Here is an 18,927-nt window from a genome sequence, read left to right as displayed (position 1 = left end):
AGGCCACTGGCCTAATTTGGCTTTAGTGTGTGCCCCATTGTTTTTGTGTGGGTTCCATTGTAACTGAATCCCCGTGTAACTGTATATCCATGCCTCAGGCTTGTAGTCGTGAAAATACACTGTATATTCATGTAATCGTGAAACTGTGCACACCCTTAACCTGAAGGTGTGCGTTGCCAAGTTTAAAAAACCTCAACCTTAGTTTCACTTTTGACCATGGGTTTTTCTTGCACAATTCATTGTATTTTTTCATGTATTTTTGAAACTGTACTGTATATTCTTGTGTTCGTGAATGTGTAATTAAAATCAACACCTCTCTTACTAGGCCCCAAAAAATGGGTGTTACCTCAGAAACCCGTCTGGTAAGGCATGTACCGTTCGTAGTAATAGGTGACTGCCCCTGGTAAGCCATATATCCGTGAAACTGCACTGTATATTCTTGTACTCGTCAATGTACTCGTGATACTGTGTACACCCACACTACTGTCAAGTTTTTTAATTTTTTCCCGTATTTCTCTGGCGTGCCCTGACTTATCTAAAATCCAGCTTTCAAGGGGCTCTCTCCGTAGACCTAAGGAACGATATGTCCGATTTCTCGGTATTCTTCTCAATGAAAACCTTTCATTCAAGCATAATATTGGACTAATTAATATATGAAGATCTCAAGGAGCCTTGGAATTTAGAGGAAGCTAAAACACATTTTTCCTGGATTAGTTTTTAAAATTCTGTTCCATTGCTTAGTGCACTCTTACGTCTTTTATTGCCCTACAATATGGATGTCAACTTTCTCTTCTCGTTTGAAACCACTTTCTAAGTTATATGATAAGGCAAGAAGGCTATTATTTATAGCCTATTACTTGATTTGCAGTCTCTCTACACTCTTTCGTGCGCGTCTTTCACTTTTCATCAAATTCATGGTGATGTTCCCGCACCCCTTCAAACTACTCCTTCTTTCGTCACTGATAGGTCTTCGCATCATCTTTGCAATTCAAGGAATATTAATATTCTATTTACTCCATCGGTGAAGTCTGACTTTAATCCATTAACTGCTTGTCATATCGTTTGGAATAGCCTACCTGAGTCAGCTAAAGAATGTCACTTGTTTGGAACTTTTAAAAGAATTTAAAGAAATTTTTTAATGTCTTGATTTTTCATGTTTAAATATATTTTTGTTAATTTTTATTATTATTATTTGGGGGGGGGGGTGACATTAACCTGGTTTGGAAACATTTGTTGTGAGGGGTTTTGAGTTTGTATAAAATTTTTTTTGTGGTTTGGTTTCAATTATATATTTGGAATTTGGTTTATTTTATTGGAGTGTCCTACATCTTTTTTTTGGGGGGGGGGGTCTCATAAAATAACTTTTTGTTTGGGTCTTTAACTATTGTTTTTTTTTCTCTGATTTTGTTTTGTTTTGTGTGTGTGTGTGTGTGTGTGTGTTGAGTCTTTGAAAGGTTGAAATGCAATGCATTATATTGAAAATACTTGTATTTGTTTCATTTTTGTTTCTCCCCTGTTTTTTTCCAGGCCATAGAGCCTTACGGGGGAGTTTATATTGAAGTGTATTTTGTTGTGTTTATTAATTGAATAAAAATTGATTGATTGATTGATTGGCACTGATGCGTCTCCCGTTGTTTTCCTTTTTTTTTCTTTTTTAGCAGGACTAGGGGGTGACCAGAAGATCACAGAGAGATGTATAATAGCTCATTCGAACGGAAATGAAATTTGCTAGTGCCCTTTTTAAGTGACCAAAAATAATAGAGGGCAACTACCCCCCCTCCCTGTAGGTCCCCTCCCCCAAAGTCATTTAATCACAATTTTGAGATAGTCATTTTGTTCAACATAGTTCAAAGGTCAAATATCTTTGGTTTTGGTGATGATAAGACCCTCCATAGTCCCTGGGGAAAGGGTTGCACACTGTATCGGTATCGGTCGTATTTATACCACGCGTATTGGTGTGAGCTTATTGTTATTGGGCGTATTGGTATCGCATGTTTCTAGACATATGTTTAATAGCTCATATAAAAGATATTGCTCATATCTACGTGAGTGGCGAAATTTCGTAAAAATCCTGAGTTGGGGGGGGGGGGCATGCTTGAATCCAGTTTTTCCAAATCAAGTGAAAATGATAGTGAAAATGGAAAAATGAGCCATATATTATCATAGAGGCAAAGATATTCTAAAGAAAATCTGACCTGTTTCTCTGGATGCTTGGATTGTGAAGGCTTATCTTAGTTTTGACAAGATTTTGTTTTGCAGAAACGAAATTTTAGCCGAGGGGCAAAATGAGGCCTAGGAGGGGCAAACTTGGGTCTACAGGAGGCAGTTGCCTCCCCCCTGCCCCATGTCAAATTGCGCCCTTTCTACGCCCTTCCTATAAATTCCACGATCAGCGATTAACTTGAAAACGCACAGAAAATTGGTAGCATTAGTCTATGCCCTCTTAAAAGAAAAATTACTGGTACTTATGTATTATACAAACGCACTCAAGAAGGGCTATTAGGTTAATCATAATGAAAGATGCTATAACATGATGAAAATATAATACTTTAGTTTGTATAATAATATAATTTGGGGTAAATATTTGCACATTAAGGGGGGGGGGGTAAAATAAATCTCAAAAAGGGGCTAATAACCTAATTCAACCTAACATTACCCCCATCCCTCTAATGTGCAAATATATAGCCTAAATTATAGATGTTTAATAGCTCACATTAAAGCTATTTTTCATATCTACGTTTTATTTATAAATTCCACCACCTGCTTGTGCCAAATGGCACTAAAAATGGCACTATTGATGACATGTCCCAAGTGGAAAAGCTAGGGGCAACCGGACTGCCAGAGCTTCTTAGAGAGATGTTTAATGGCTGATTCGAAAGCTATTACTCATATCTACGTGATTTAAATCAGTATTGCCATTCGTAATTTCCAAATAGCACAAAAAACGGCACCTTTTGTGCCACTTCTTAAGTTGAAAAGCTTTGAAGTATAAAACGGTACCATTGTAATAATTATGTTCCAAAACCCTTAATTGGAGATTTACAAGGACCCTTCCCGTATACTCCCCCTCCCAGCCCCATTAGTAAGTCTCATTAGTCTGTTGGGAGAATTTACTATAAACTCTTTAACACGGCACTGATGCGTCTCCCGTTTTTTCCCTTTTTTTTCTTTTTTTAGCAGGGCTAGGGGGTGACCAGAACATCACAGAGAGATGTATAATAGCTCATTCGAACGGAAATGAAATTTGCTAGTGCCCTTTTTAAGTGACCAAAAATAATAGAGGGCAGCTATGGCCCCTCCCTGAAGGTCCCCTCCCCCCAAAGTCATTTAATCACAATTTTGAGAAGTTCATTTTGTTCAACATAGTTCAAAGGCCAAATATCTTTGGTTTTGGTGATGATTCGACCCTCCATACTCTCTGGAGAAAGGGCTGCACACTGTATAGGTATCGGTCGTATCTATATCTTGCGTATCGGCGTGAGCGTATTGTACCGTGAGTAAAATGCGATATATTTAAAATACAAAAATAAAGTTATTTCTTTCTAAAGATAATTCCGACTTCCTCTAATTAAGTTTAAATCTAGTTTCAAAAAAAGAAAAGTCCTTAATCAGCAAAGAGAAAAATTGCATCTTAGGCTCAGACAAAGAACGGCGCTATCCAGCTTTGAATTTCGCCGAGAAGAGTGGTAATAAAAAAACTAGAAAATACAATGTTTTTGCAGGAAGTCTAAGTTATAAGAGTGTGTGAACGTCCAAATCATCAAAAATATTTAAGACATATTATTGGACTGAGGGTTTGGCCCGCCTCAGGACTTAGGCCGATCGAGGAAAAGCTCCCAAGGTATATGATCAGGACTTAGGATATATAGTGAAAAATAGTGTTTTTTCGTTCTCTCGTTATTATTGACAGAATTATATTGGCATCCACGCATGGCAATTTAAATTATTTTACAGTCATTGTAGAGACTTGGTTATTATTTGCCGTCAATTGAAGTGAGCATTGCTGTACACCTAAGTATGTAAGTTATAATAAAACTATTGCCTTTCTATTTGCGTTAAATATATTTTATATGTCTGTATCTAGGTAGCTAGTTCGCATACTTCCAAGATAACGCTCCCTAGGAATCTGATTTCCATATAATATAACAGGTAATTGATTTCGAGATAACCCAAGGAAAAGAGGTTACATTCATTTATTTATTTTATTTTCTCGCTTTCGGCGAGAGGCGCGATCGGTACGCTGCTTTTAATCATAATATTACATATGGCATAGTCCTTGGCGCTATAAGTGGCGCTATCGGAGAACTTTTAAGGTGTAAGTTCACAGCTTCAAAGTACAATTTTAGACTTGAAGCGGTCAATCTTCATTACCGCAATTGTCTCAGTCATTTCTTTTATCGCTATATATGGCGCGGTCGGAAATTGGAGGAAAACTTCCGAACTAGTTAGGCTATAAACCCTGTAATCAAAATTTAATCATTGGAAAGATACAGACATATAAGAAAAGTGATTAGACCTATTGCCGCTAAGCTATTACAGGAAAACCCTTTAGAATATCTCATAGGAGATAATAGCCTCCCTCAAAATAGGTTAAGTGAAATAATAAATTTATTTTGAGTTAATTCAAAAAAAAAATCCTGAGACCAAGAAGGCGAAAACCAAGAGAAGAACACGGGGAAACGGCTGAAATGCAGAGGTTAAACCCGGAACCCCATATGAAATATGTTTTAAAATTAGACCTCAAACTTAATAATGTAGCGTAAATTATGTTAAATGGTTATTTTTAATCTAACATAGTATTAAATAAGTGCCGAAGGAAATTAAAGAGAAATGTGTGTATTAAAGTACACCAACGTAAATAATAAGAGATCCATGTATATGTATACCAACGAAAATAATAAGAGACCTTATTTAAAGCAACAATGTGATTTTTTGTTTATTATGTATTAAGACTACTTGATTTTAAAGAACGTGTGATTCTGCCTCGTTATTTTTATTACAGGAAGAGGATTGACATATTGGATATCGAGCATTAAAATGAGTATTCCAGTGCAGGTACAACCTAGTAGCATCTATTTTCATCATACCTCAACCAACGAAGAGTACTCACCATAGACTCCAGCCAATTTTCATCCCAGCTACTTCCACGAAAATTACAGTTACCTTTTGATCGTTGTTTCCTCGACCATGAACCATATTACGTATCAGATAACATTATATTTGAATCTCAGTATCCAGTCCATTATCGAACTATATAATCACATAAATCCTGAGAACCCCCTCGACCAGTACAAGATATAAGTACCTAAATATCACCCATGATAATCCTTATGGACACATGAACCATTTGACTGTATAGTTATGATATTTGATGATCCCGAAAATTATTTATATGACGCCGATTCGCGCGTCGAATCCCTTTCGACCATCTCTTGGAATCCATCCTATCCCCTCTGTGTGGAAAGTTCATATCTCTGTTATCCCATAATATTACGAGAAATTTTCTGAAAAATGGTCCTGGAAACCAACCATTGAACTACAGAAACCAAAATTAACCCCAGTGACTAACCCCTCAGCGAAAATATACCCCTCCCACAAGTTAAAGACAATATGTTGAAGGAGTCACTATAGTTTGATGTCGACCTGTTCCAAATCCAAACTTCAATTCCCCTGTGGATTTACCTAAAAGTCACCGCAAAGGTTAATAGACGCAAGCCATGAACTAACAATTTTATAAGAGAACTGTGATTCCTAAGTGCACGAATGAACAGTTTTATACGAGAAATACATTCTCTACGTGCCTTAAATTATCCCAAAAATGATATGCTGAGAAAAAAATGAACGCACTCCCAGTGTTCGACCCTTTAATAATAAGACACCCTGTGAATTATCAAATAGCAAGTGAGAATGAACTCTGATAGCACATTCCCACACCTTTAGTTGGAAACATCATTTCCCAATTGACAATTAGAGAAAGCTCGTCGTGTGAACACAATCATGCTCAAACTGTTCCATGAAGAAACTATATTGTAAATGCTTTAAAAATTTTGCTAAGACGAAAGGAGTGAAGGACCATAATTTACAACAGAAGGATTGAGTACGCTAAAAAGACATGAATGGTGATGAACTAGATGTGAATTTACATATGTTACTTCTTAATAAATTTTATAACTCAAAAAATTCCAATATTCTATCATTAACGTTGCGTAGCAAACATCCCCATTGAAAGTATTCTAATGTTATGAGTGAACATGGTAAACCCAATATTGTGTGTTTTAAATCGTTCTTATATGTAGTGTTAGATGTTCAGATAGAGCTATGTGTAGCGTTGTCGTGCTATTCATTTAATGTAGCGTAGATAGAAAGAAGTGTGCCCTATGGACAGGAAAATAAAAAAAACTTGTAAAAGGTGAATTCTCAAAAAAAATCTTATGTAAAGGTAAAATAGCCCCAACCTTATTGGAAATGTAAAAGTAATCAGTGTTAGACGTAGAAAAAAAATCTTTAGTATAGCAGATAGGCTAGAACCATGAATAATCTTAGTCCGGTAGATGAATTTTAGATAGGGATGTAGAATAAAATAAGAAAAGCAATAGAGAAAATTTTTAGCACTCCTGATTAAGCCAAAATAAAAATATGAAATACTACAATGTAAATCAAAATTATGCAGAATAAATAGTTAATAAATTGCGAACATTTCAAAAGCCCGAAGGCAAGCAAGTCCTAATGACGGGACGTCATTAAATAATGGGAAGGGTAATATGTACCGTTAGTAAAATATGATATATTTAAAACACAAAAAAAAGTTCCTTCCTTCTAAATATAATTCCAACTTCATATAATAAAGTTTAAATATAGTTTCAAAAAAAGAAAAGTCCTTGATCAGAAAAGAGCAAGATAGAATATTAGGTTCGGACGAAGAATGGCGCCATCCAGCTTTGAGTTTCGCCGAAAAAAATTGTAATAAAAGAAATAGAAAATACAATGTTTTCACAGGAAATGTAAGTGATAAGAGTGTGTGAACGTTTAAATAATCAAAAAATATTTAAGACAGACTATTGGACGGAGGGTTTGGCCCGCCTCAGGACTTAGGCCAATCGTGGGGTAGCTCCCACGGCACATGACCAGGACTTAGGATATATAGTGAAGAAAAGTGTTTTTCGTGCTCTCATTATTATTATCGACAGAATTATATTGACATTCAGGCATTGCGATTCAAATTATTATGCAGTCATTGTAGAGACTTGGTTATTATTTGCCGTCAATTGAAGTGAGCCCTGTTGTAAACCTAAAATGTAAGTTACAATAAATCTATTGCTCTTCTATTTGTGTTTATTCTGTTTTATATGTCTGTATCTAGTCAAACGACAGGTATTTAATTCGCATACTTTCATGGTAGCGCTCCCAGAGGAATCTGATCTCCAGATAGCTCGAGGAAAAGAGGTTACACTTATATAGTTACACATCTTATTTTCTCTCAATAATTGAGGGTGGTTCGGTAATAAATCTGCCTTACTCCCCATTGCTGTGGCGCAGGCCTCGATGGCATAATCTTTAGCGCTATACGTGGCTCTATCGGAGAACTTATAAGGTGTAAGCTCACGGCTTTAAGGCCTAAGATTACATTTGACGCGGTCAATATTTATGACCACAATTGCCTCAGTCATTTCTTTTTATCGCTACAACCCATGACAAACACTACTGAAATATTCCAACTCCTACATTTCAACAAAAAAAATACAAAATGAATTTTGAAACATCAAGAGAATGTAACAGTGACAAGGTAGACCACGACAAAACACTACTGAAATATTCCAAATCTTGCATTTCAATGAAAAAAATCCAAAATGAACTTTTAAAAATTAGAAGAATGTAACTATGATAAGGTAAACCATGACAAGACAGTACTGAAATATTCCAACTCTTACATTTCAATAAAAAAATAAATCTAAAATGAACTTTGAAACATCAAGAGAATGTAACAGTGAGAAGATAAATTGTAACAAAACACTACTGAAATACTCCAACTCTTGCATTTCAACGAAAACAATCAAAAATTAACTTTGAGACATCAAGAAAATGTAACTGGGACAAGGTAAATCACGACAAAACGCTACTGAAATATTCCAACTCTTGCATTTCAACGAAAGAAATCTAAAATGAACTCTGAAAAATCAGGAAAATGTAACAGTGACTTGGTAAACCACGACAAAACACTACTGAAATAGTCCAACTCTTACATTTCAAGGAAAAATATCCAAGATGTACTTTGAAAAATCAAGAGAATGTAACATAGACAAGGTAAACCACGACAAACAATACTGAAACATTCCAACTCTTACATTTCAAGGAAAAAAATCCAAAATGAACTTTGAAGCATCAAGAGAGTTTAACAGTGACAAGGTAAACCATGACAAAACACTACTGAAATATGCCAGTGACATCGTAAACCACGACAAAACGCTACTGAAATATTCCAACTGTTTCATTTCAACGAAAAAATCTAAAAGGAACTTTGAAACATTAAGAGAATGTAACAGTGACAAGGTAAACCACGATAAAACACTACTGAAGTAATCCAACTCTTACATTTCAATAAATAAAAATCCAAAATGAACTTTGAAGCATCAAGAAAAAGTAACAGTGACATGGTAAACCACAAGAAAACTGAACTGAAATATGTCAACTCTTACATTTCAACGAATGAAATTTAAAACGAACTTTGAAAATCAAAAGAATGTAACAGTGAGATGGTAAACCACGACTAACACTAATGATATATTCTAGTCAATACCACTAGTCAATATTCACTAGTCAATACCTCACTTTTTAAGCCAAAGATTTTTTAGTACTTTCATAAGAGCTATTTATTCTAATTAACGGCCTTTGTGATTAAGGGGTCCTTTTTAAAGAATTGGAATAAAATTCAAATTTTAGCTTAAAGAGCAAGGTATTGACTAGGGGGCGAACCCCCTAATATATGATTAAAAATCTATGAATATAGAAGTTCGTTACGCAAGTTAATTCGTAAGTTACGTATATTTATTACTAATAAAAACGTTCGTAAATAAATTAAACAAGTTTCGAGAAAGCCATTTAACCAAATAAAAGTAAAATAAACATTCAAATTTTGTTTTAATTATTCATGTATGGTGAGCCAATATCAAAACCTGCATTAATTCAAATACGTTCAAAAATTAAATACAAAACACAAGTTTTTTAAACTGAAAGCAAGGAGCGACATTAAAACTTAAAACGAACAGAAATTATTCCGTATATGGAAGGGCTGTCCCCTCCTCAACGTCTCGCTCTTTACGCTTAAGTTTGAGTTTTTTGACAACTCTATTTTTTTAAACAATAAAAACTTTAGCGTAAAGAGCGAGGCGTTGAGGAGGGGACAGCCCCTTCCATACACGGGATAATTTCTGTTCGTTTTAAGTTTTAATGTCGCTCCTTACTTTCAGTTTAAAAAACTTGTTTTTTTTAATTGCTCTTACAGAAATGTGATTGAGAGATCATACGACAATTTCATTAGATGTAGGTGAGTATCGACTTCATGTTGAGAATAGAGAGAAAAGGCAACATGTTGGACTGGCAGTATATGTTAGGAATGGTCTCGATATTAAGGTGAGGAATGAAAAGCGTGTAAATAAGGAAATGGTATTTGAAAGTGTGGTATTAGAATTATGTAAATCGGGACAGAAATTTTTGTGGTTGTAGTGTTCCGCCCGCCGTCAGGTTCTACTGAGGAATTCTTGGAGCTCCTAGAACAGCAACTGGATGAGCTTGCTGATGAAAATAAACCTTTGTTCGTGTGTGATGATTTTAATCTGGACCTAAATAGAGTGAGTGCTAATCCTAAGATTGGTGAATTCTTGAATGTGATGTCTTGTTATGTTGTGTTTCCTGTGGTGAATATTTGTACTCGGGTAGCTGCTAATTCTGAATCCCTCCTTGATAATACTTTTTGTGATATTAAGTATGATTCAGTTTCGGTTGTGATTAATGATGTTTCTGATCACTTTGGTGTTTTGCTGTTTGTGAATAATTTTTGCACACCGAAGAGTAAGAATACAAAAACACATAGTGATCGATTGAGAATTGATGGAGATGTTTTGGTTCGGTTTAAAAATGAATTAGAAAAATGCAAGTTTCAGTTTCTTGAAGATAGTGAACTTGATGTAAATATGAAGTTTTGTTTATGGTATGGTAAAGTGAATGAAATATTGAAGTCATGTTGTAAAATATCAAGGCAGTCAGTTCGAACCGAGACACCAGTTAAACCTTGGATTCCTAAGTACTGATGGCTGCGATAATGAAAAGGAGGTGGTTATTTAAGTATTTTAATACATCACCATATACCGAAGAGAGGCACAGAAAATATAATAACGAATTGAATAAGCTTCTTTGAAAAGCTACTTTGAAAGGTAAAATACAATAATTCAGAGAAGAATTTAAAAAGTCGGAAGGAAGTCCTGCGAAGACCTGGAAAACAATCAACTCGGTAATACGCCCAACCCAAGGTTCTGTTACCCCAGTTTGTACCTCATCGCCGAAGGAAGCAGCTGATCCGATGTGTGACCACTTTACAAACATTGGAAAAAATATGGCAAGTACAGGGTCCTCCTCCTCTGTAGAAGAGTCTTTTGTTCAGTTTTTACCTGTGGCTAGTGATGTTTCTGCTCTTTTGCGTCCGATTAATGTTGAGGAGCTCCGAAATACAGTTTGATTGCTTTAAGTCGGCTAAAGTTATTCCGTTATTTAAAGGTGGTGATAAGAATTCTTTCCATGATAGACCTATATCTCTTCTCCAAGTGTTAAGTAGAGTGTTTGAAAAGATGATAAATGCCAGAATGGTTGAGTTTCTAGAATCGCGGAGACTTCTTTGTCCAACCCAGTTTGGATTCCGAAGAGGAATGTCGATAAATTTTATTCAGCTTTGTTTTTGTTTAAATATGAGCGTGGATTATTGCCACAATTTTTCAGTCAAATGTTCGTGGCTGGATGTAATGTCCATGAATACTCAACCAGAACAGAATCCCAGATAACGCAACCCCAGGCTTCAAATCAAAGATCATTCTTCTCGATTCCTCATACGGGACCAGGGTTTTATATTAGTATACCAAATAAATTATTAGTTGAAGAAAATATTGCTATTTTTATGAGTAGGTTAAAATCTAGGTATTTTGGCGAGTATAATATTTCTTAGCGATTTTCTCTTGAGTGGTCTCTCAGTTGTATTTTGGTTATTTTTTATTGTGGTTGTGCGAGGGGGTAGTGAGAGAACGGTGATAATTAGTTATAGTTTGTTTGTTTTTTATTTTAGGAGTTGCACTAAGTTTGAGGAGGCTGTGCCGTGCTTTTTTATTTATTTATTTATTTATTGTTTTACGTGTTGATAGTGATGTATATATCAGGTTGTTTTTTTTTTGAGGGTGTATAGATTAAACAAGTTTGCTTCTAGTGGTTGATTTATTTATTTGTTTGATTTAAATAAAAAACCCTACTATTATTATTGGGGGTGGGGGACAATGTGTCGGCCTGGGTCCAAAGTCCCTTCCATCTTCCAAGTCTCATGATTATACTTATCGGAGTTAATTATTAGGCTTAATATTACAATTCCTTTCTAGTTGTGATACTTCAAACATTATTTAGAGATAGTTCGAAATGATCGGCTGATTATCCGACAATGTTGCTAGCGTAGGGGGAACCAGCCGTCTCCAGTGTGTTTGGTCCTGGACGTTGGTTGGAACTTCATCGGGGTTAATGCTCCTGGCAGTGAGTCGACCACAGATGACGTCTACCTCTGGGGTGGATCTAGAGCAAAATCTTGGGGGAGCCCAATGTGACAAGGGTGCCAATAAGTAAAATCTTGGGAGAGGGCTCAATGTGACAAGGGTGTCAATAATTGACAAATATATTTTTAAAAAGAGTGAAAAAAACAGGAATGAGGGCACCAGAAAAATCATCGGGGGGGGGGGGTTCGCTGGCCCCCTGGATCCACCACTGGCCCCTCATGTGCGTGGTCTGCCTCTTGGAAGTTTCCAGCCATTTGTCGTTGGATCAAAGTCAAAGATTTTTCGGACAGGTGTTTGAGTAGGCAGCCGAAGTAGATGACCGGACCAACGCAGCAAGCGTGACTCGAGCTGCTCAGACAGCGGTGGCCGTCTTTGTCTTCCTTGCTGATATTCTGCGTCTGGATTTCAATTTAAGCAGTCAATGGAACCGAGGTAGGTTAACTGCTTAACTATCTCAAGCAGACATAGATAGAGGAGCAAAAAATTCCAATATCAAAACAATATGTCTTTTAAAGAAAATTAAACAAAAAAAACAAGTTTTTTAAACTGAAAGTAAGGAGCGACATTAAAACTTAAAACGAACAGAAAATATTCCGTATATTAAAGGAACTGTCACCTCCTCAACGCCTCGCTCTTTACGCTAAAGTTTCTTATTGTTTTAAAAAAAATAAGGTTGTGAGACAGGGTCAAACTTTAGAGTAAAGAGCGAGGCGTTGAGGAGGGGACAGTCCCTTTCATATACGGAATAATTTCTGTTCGTTTTAAGTTTTAATTTCGCTCCTTACTTTCAGTTTAAAAAACTTGTTTTCTTATTTAATTTTTGAACGTTTTTGAATAAATGCAGGTTTTGATCTTAGTTCACCGTACACGAATAATTAAAATAAAATTTTCATATTAATTTACTTTTATTTAGATAAATGGCTTTCTCGAAACTTGTTTAATTTTATTTACGAACGTTTTTATTAGTAAAAAATATACGTAACTTACGTAACGAACTTCTATATTTATATATTTTTAATACGTTTATTAGGGGATTCGCCCCCTAGTCAATGCCTTGGTCTTTAAGCGAAAGTTCGAATTATGTTCCAATTCTTTAAAAATGACCGCTTAATCACAAAGGCCGTTAATAAGTAGTTATCTAAGTACCATTTTGCCTAGACTATGTTCCCTCCTGTGTTATTTGCGGCCTTTACATTCCCTGACACCTTTCCATGGCAGATTATAAAACTAGTTATTTGGCAGTGTATAATGTGGTCAAGCATGTTTTGAGAGTTTGGTCGTAATAATATAATGTCCTCAAACAGGTTTTTTTTCTGTTGTTGTTGTCAATTGCACAATGAATGTACGTCATGAGATCACGTGTACATTCTTAATAAAAAAACTGATATGATATAAAGTAGTCAAACATGTTTTTGGGGCATGCACGAAATTATATAACTCAACCGAACTGGTTTTTCAAGGTAACATCCGTTTTTTTATGAGCCAATCAGAGAGCGGAGGTTACTCCATATACGATAACTTGATTGATGATTGGGATTTGAATAAAAGGAATAGTTTTCTTTACAACTCGTATTAGTAAGAGAATTGAATTCAAAGAGAATAGTTTATTTGCGAGGATATTAGTAGACAAAAATGAGTGGTGCATTTCCATTATTGGAGATTAATGATGGAGCTGACAACAGCATAAATGATAGATGACGACCACATATGGTTGTTAAATTAACTGCTAGCTATTGACTACTCTTCGAGGGGTGGCATGTACATGCTATATCCGTGATATCTTTAGAAACGTTTAAATACGAGGAGCATTTCTATTTTTCAGAAAAAGTAAATCTTCTGCGTACATACAGACTTTATTCGGCTTTTGATCTCCTATCGAAATAGAATGATGAGAACAAAATGCATCAGTGAATATTATTATTGTAATTATGTTCAATAAAATTGTTTATAAATCAAAGGTTTTTTCTTTCTACAGCAGACTAGCATATATTTTTTAGAGTAGAAAAATTCTGGTAAGTCTGAAGTTGGTTGTGAGAGAGTTAGGACTCTAAAAAATGGATATATTCGAGAAAGAGCGAATCATGAAGAATCTAGTTATTATGGACAAACGTTTGATTCTGGATGATGAATTTCGACATTTATCTGTTTAAAGAACGATATTTGTTTTGGAATTGCTTGTAAATGCAATAAAAACCAAGTTTGAATAAATCCAATATTGCATGAAGCATAGACATCATGGTACAAATGCATTTTCGCGAATTATTTTTAAATAGATTGCGACCCAACCGTATAATATTGCGGATATGACTTCAATCTCAAACCTTGAAACCTATGACTTTTTTTTCATAAGAAAGATGGCGCCTCAAGATAATTTACTACTCACTCTCTCTCTCTCTCAAACAATTTTTGTTGAGTCCACCTCAGTCTCTGCACGGCAGTATGATCGTCAACAAATGAAAAAATGTTCCATACATATTCGCTATTTAAGTACTCACTAGGCAGCTGGTCATCATGTGGGAATTGGACAATGATTGAGGAGTATCATGAAAAGCGTAGATTATGCAACCCATGTAAATTGCATAAAGGATATGCTGTACAAATTAAAGGCTGTAATTCATGTCTTGAAGAGGTGTGTGACTCTCATCCTAGAAACCACGTATGCTCCAACTGTCAGTATGATAAATTTAATCAGTAGGAGAGTACGTATCCCGGTATGATTGGAAATAATCCTAACCGTGATTTTATTTTATTGCTAAGAAATTGGTATTGTCGTGGTTTTAGATTGTTCTGGGAAGAGGAACCGGGTCAACAATTCAACTTTCCGAACCAGAAAAGAATATGGTTTCTACGTCATCGTTGTGAAGACAATGGGTGTTTTGATTATAAACCCACTGGTTTTTATTTGGCTGTGACGGAATGTGATTCGACATTTGAGAACACTGTTTATGAAATTGCTTCAAATACGCAAATTGAAACATTTGAATTCTATAGAATGAATGAGAATAGTATCACTGACAATACAAAGAGTTATGACAAGAGTGAAGTCACTTTGTCGTTTTTGATGATAACTTTACTACTAGTGAATTGGATCCTGTACAAATAGGTGCAGGACATGAAAATAGTTTCGCATCCCCGGATCTACGTGAATTTTATTTGTTAGAATCTGTTCTAGGTCACTTGCAACTATACAGGGTAGATTTTAACCCCCCGAGGAAAACGCGATTGACGGGGGCATTATTTTAACTGACCCTGTGAATGTTCTCCATAGCTACATTGACAGAATTCGAGCGCAAATTGAGATTCAGATTCAAAAATGGGGGGGGTCAAGGGTGGTTGAAAGCATCATTTAGTCAGAAATTTTATTTATAAAAAGGGATATCTTAGGATATTTTTTACTTTCATTTTCAACTGGCAACCAAACTTTTTTCCCTAGTCTAAATAAATTTGAGAGCAACTTTTTCAACTAGGTAAATAAACTGATATCAACTTTGGAAACGTTAAACGAGAGTGGACGTGGGCCCACAATTTTATACATTGAATACATGGATCTGGATCTCAGTAGATTTAAAAAACTTTGTTTTCAGCGGGGTGGAGATCAAAAAAACAAAATGCCACCAAGATTTGACGGCTATAGGATGTGCTAAAAGTTTCAAATTTGACACGGGGCTGCAATGCTTTAAATACGTATTTTCAGCAGCAGCGGGTAAAACATTATATTATGAGTCAAAAATAAAAAATCTCAATGGATTTGCACGCACCAGCGTAAATAAAGTAACTAAATAAATGTTTTTCTTTTTAGTGAGGAAGCTTTCGGTTAAATTTCATGAAATTACCACAATTGTAACCGAAAATGCAATCCGGGTTGGGTGCTGGTTCTTTCTCCATTCTAAAACAATCTTTATAGATGAGGGAAAAAAAACAAATAAAAAAGAAGTTTTGTACTCAGTGAGGACACGGACGGTAGAAAACGTTAAAAATTAGGCTTGGGTTATTTACGAGCCTCCCAAAGATGTAAATTCCTTTGGTCATTTTTCCCCTTTACAGAAATAAGTCGACTCCTATCACACGGCTTTCAGAAAGGGGAACGACTCTATTGCCCCATGTGCCTTTCCCCATTTAGATCTGAGCGAACATTCTCAGATCACATGAGCAATTGTAAAATTCATGGCAATCAACGAATTGAAATGCCGGCAGAAGGCAAAGATATTTTACAATTTAAAAATTTCCGAAATTCTCTTGCTACAAGTTGATAAAGTATCTTTAGATTGTGAATCAAGACTGGTTGATGTATCAGACCCATCAAGGCCAAATACAGTCAAGGAACACAAACTAGTTGAGTTTTTCTACGCACATGTCCGTCGTGTTTCCAAGAATAAAATGCAGTTGTAAGAGTTTTTTTTTTACTATGGATGAGGAGGGTAGCATGGAAATGTTATTAATATCCTTAATAAAAACAGCAAATGGTGTAATTTCACGACTGCGTCCCACCAACTATCCAATGACATTGTCAGATAAAGAGCAACTGGCATTAGAAAAGGGGACAATTTGCTGGGTTTGTAGGGATGCTCTTGCCCCAAAAAACGTGTTGCAGGATCACAACAGCCTTATCGACCCCAAGTCTACGAGAAAAAGGCACTTTCGGGAATGTGCTCACAATTCATGTAATTAAAAAACTAAACAGCAACTTTTTCTTCCGGTTTTTATACATAACTCTAACTACGATCTGAAGTATGTGCTACCAGCATTGGCGCATCTTCAAAGAAATGGAATAGTGGATGATGATGCATGGGTGATAGACAGATTTACCTACAAAATCATACCAAAGTCATCGGAAAAGTTGCTTGTTTTGGAATTTATGTGGATATTCGATGAAGCCAACGTTGAGTACACGAAAAAAATTCACATTTTAGATTTATACAGTTTTTTCCCTAATTAATTGAGCGAATTCATTAAAGTGCAGAAAAACTATGACGGTTGCAATACTTTCCCCCTTTTAAAGCGACAATTTCCAAACGATTTATATGATTTGTTGACGGTCAAGGGCATATATCCTTATGATTATTATTACTCTATGTTGACATTCGCCGAGGAAACTATTCCCTCGATTGAATCATTTTACGATAGTCTACACGATTTTAGTTGTACCCCCGAGGAATAAAGTTTTGCTAAAAAAGTGTGGGCACAGGGAGTGTTTATAAATAGGTTTGACAATTTAAAGCTTTATTTGTCTGGTATTGGAATGACTTTGATTCTAATTAAATGTAGAATAATGGATACAGTCAATGGGGTGTTTAATCATAAGGCGGTCTATTATTTATCATCTCCTCAATTAGTGACTGGCCATATTCTAAAAATGAGTGGGGAAAAAATCTGGCTAATCTCAGACATTTTTCAGAATCAGCATATCGATAGATCAGTGGGTGAGAGTTATTTTTTTCACGGGGATTATATCTTGGAAACTGATCCAACTTGAGAGAAGACGGGGACAAATTCGGATGCAGTTTTCTTTGATATGAATTCTCGCTACCCCTCGGCCATGTCCCATTTTGCGCTACCTTGAAGCTACTAAAAATTATTCACTGACCCCGATTCTTCCAATTTACCTACCAGAAATAGTGGTGTTGAGTAGAATGGAAAGGTTGTACCTTCTTTATAAATAGATTTGTATATACCAATCGAGCTTCAATATTACGTAAATTATTTGGTTTTAACGATTATCAATAGACCTGTGACTAAAGACTCTTTTAGCCCTCGCAATAGGCGTTTAGTCGAGGTGGACTGATTGCATTGGTCACCTTCAAAACAAAAACTTATTGCTAATCGTCTGCCGAAAAAAATATAGTTGCACATCACGTGGCTTTAAAATGGATATGCAACAACGGTTTCAACGTCACAAAGGTTCACAGAGCAATCCAGTTTAGTCAAAAACCCTATCTGAAAACGTTTGTTGACACTTTTGTCAACAAACGTTCTGCAGCGCAGACGAAAGCCGAAAAAGAAATTTTTACGCTCATTTTGAATTTATATTTCGGTAAAACGTGTGAGAGTTTTTGCAATAGGAGTTGTTGTAAAGTTGTGACCAATCCCAAACAATGTGGTCGAATTATTGTCTATCCAAATTACACTTTTTTCACATTAAATGGCCCAGACATGGTACTATTGAATAGGAAAAAAGGGAGCAGTCTTTAATAAAAATATTGCTGCAGGCAGTGCCATCTTGGAGATATCTAAAAAGCTCCTGTTGAAATTCTGGTACACTGAGGCTAGGGTTGGCCGGAAAAGGGGAAAGTAGAGGTCTGCTACGGGGACACGGATTCTCTACTGTTAAAAGTAAAAACCCCAAATCAAATAGATGATTTTGCGCACGGTGAAATTATTAGTTCACGGATGGACTACACCACTTGGGGCAGTCTTTACCCAGAGTTAGTGAAACGTTGGGTACTAAATAAGATTTTATTTCTTAAAACTTAAATAATAAGCGACTAGATTTTTCGTTCTGTGCTTGTAGATCCGAAGGTGTACTTTATACAGACACATAGCAGAGAAATCGAGAGGCGTAGCACAAGGCTGCTCCCATAAGCGGTGGATAAGGCGTTTAGAATAAGCCTCCGTTGGAATTTATTTACTGTATGTGTAAATACACAGGCCACAGTGTTTGTCATTTGTTATCTCGAAAACTAGAACTTTACTTCAAACATAGAATAAATTGCCACGAGTACCAGGTCCAACAAGATCTATGTTTACTAAGACGGTTTGACTACCCTCCTCCTTGGAGTCTATTTAACTTCAGACCGGGTCGAATGTGTTATCCATAGGGAAAGTCTCGGTTTAAATGAAGTCCTGTAAATTATTTCCTAAAACCTTTGGGGGGCCTCGCGGCCTTTGGGGGGGGGGGGGGGGGGGGCTCGCGGCCTGGGGGGGGGGGGGGGCTCGGGGGGGGGGCGGTGCCAGCGGGGGGCGCACCGCCCCTATCAAAGTTATCTCTTTTTTTAATTAGAGAAGATTTTTTTTGTGAATGTTTCATTAAATAAAGTGATATTTTTTCAAGTGCTTTAATCTAAAGTTATATTTTTTCTCTATAAATAAACAAAAAAAAGTTAATTTATTTATGTGTTTTTTCTCTGTGTCC

The sequence above is a fragment of the Artemia sp. Qi Xiang Cuo genome, chromosome 20, assembly GCF_049724085.1.
Source record: "Artemia sp. Qi Xiang Cuo chromosome 20, ASM4972408v1, whole genome shotgun sequence".
NCBI classification, from domain to species: domain Eukaryota; kingdom Metazoa; phylum Arthropoda; class Branchiopoda; order Anostraca; family Artemiidae; genus Artemia; species Artemia sp. Qi Xiang Cuo.
Note: the sequence above shows the minus strand (reverse complement) of the source record.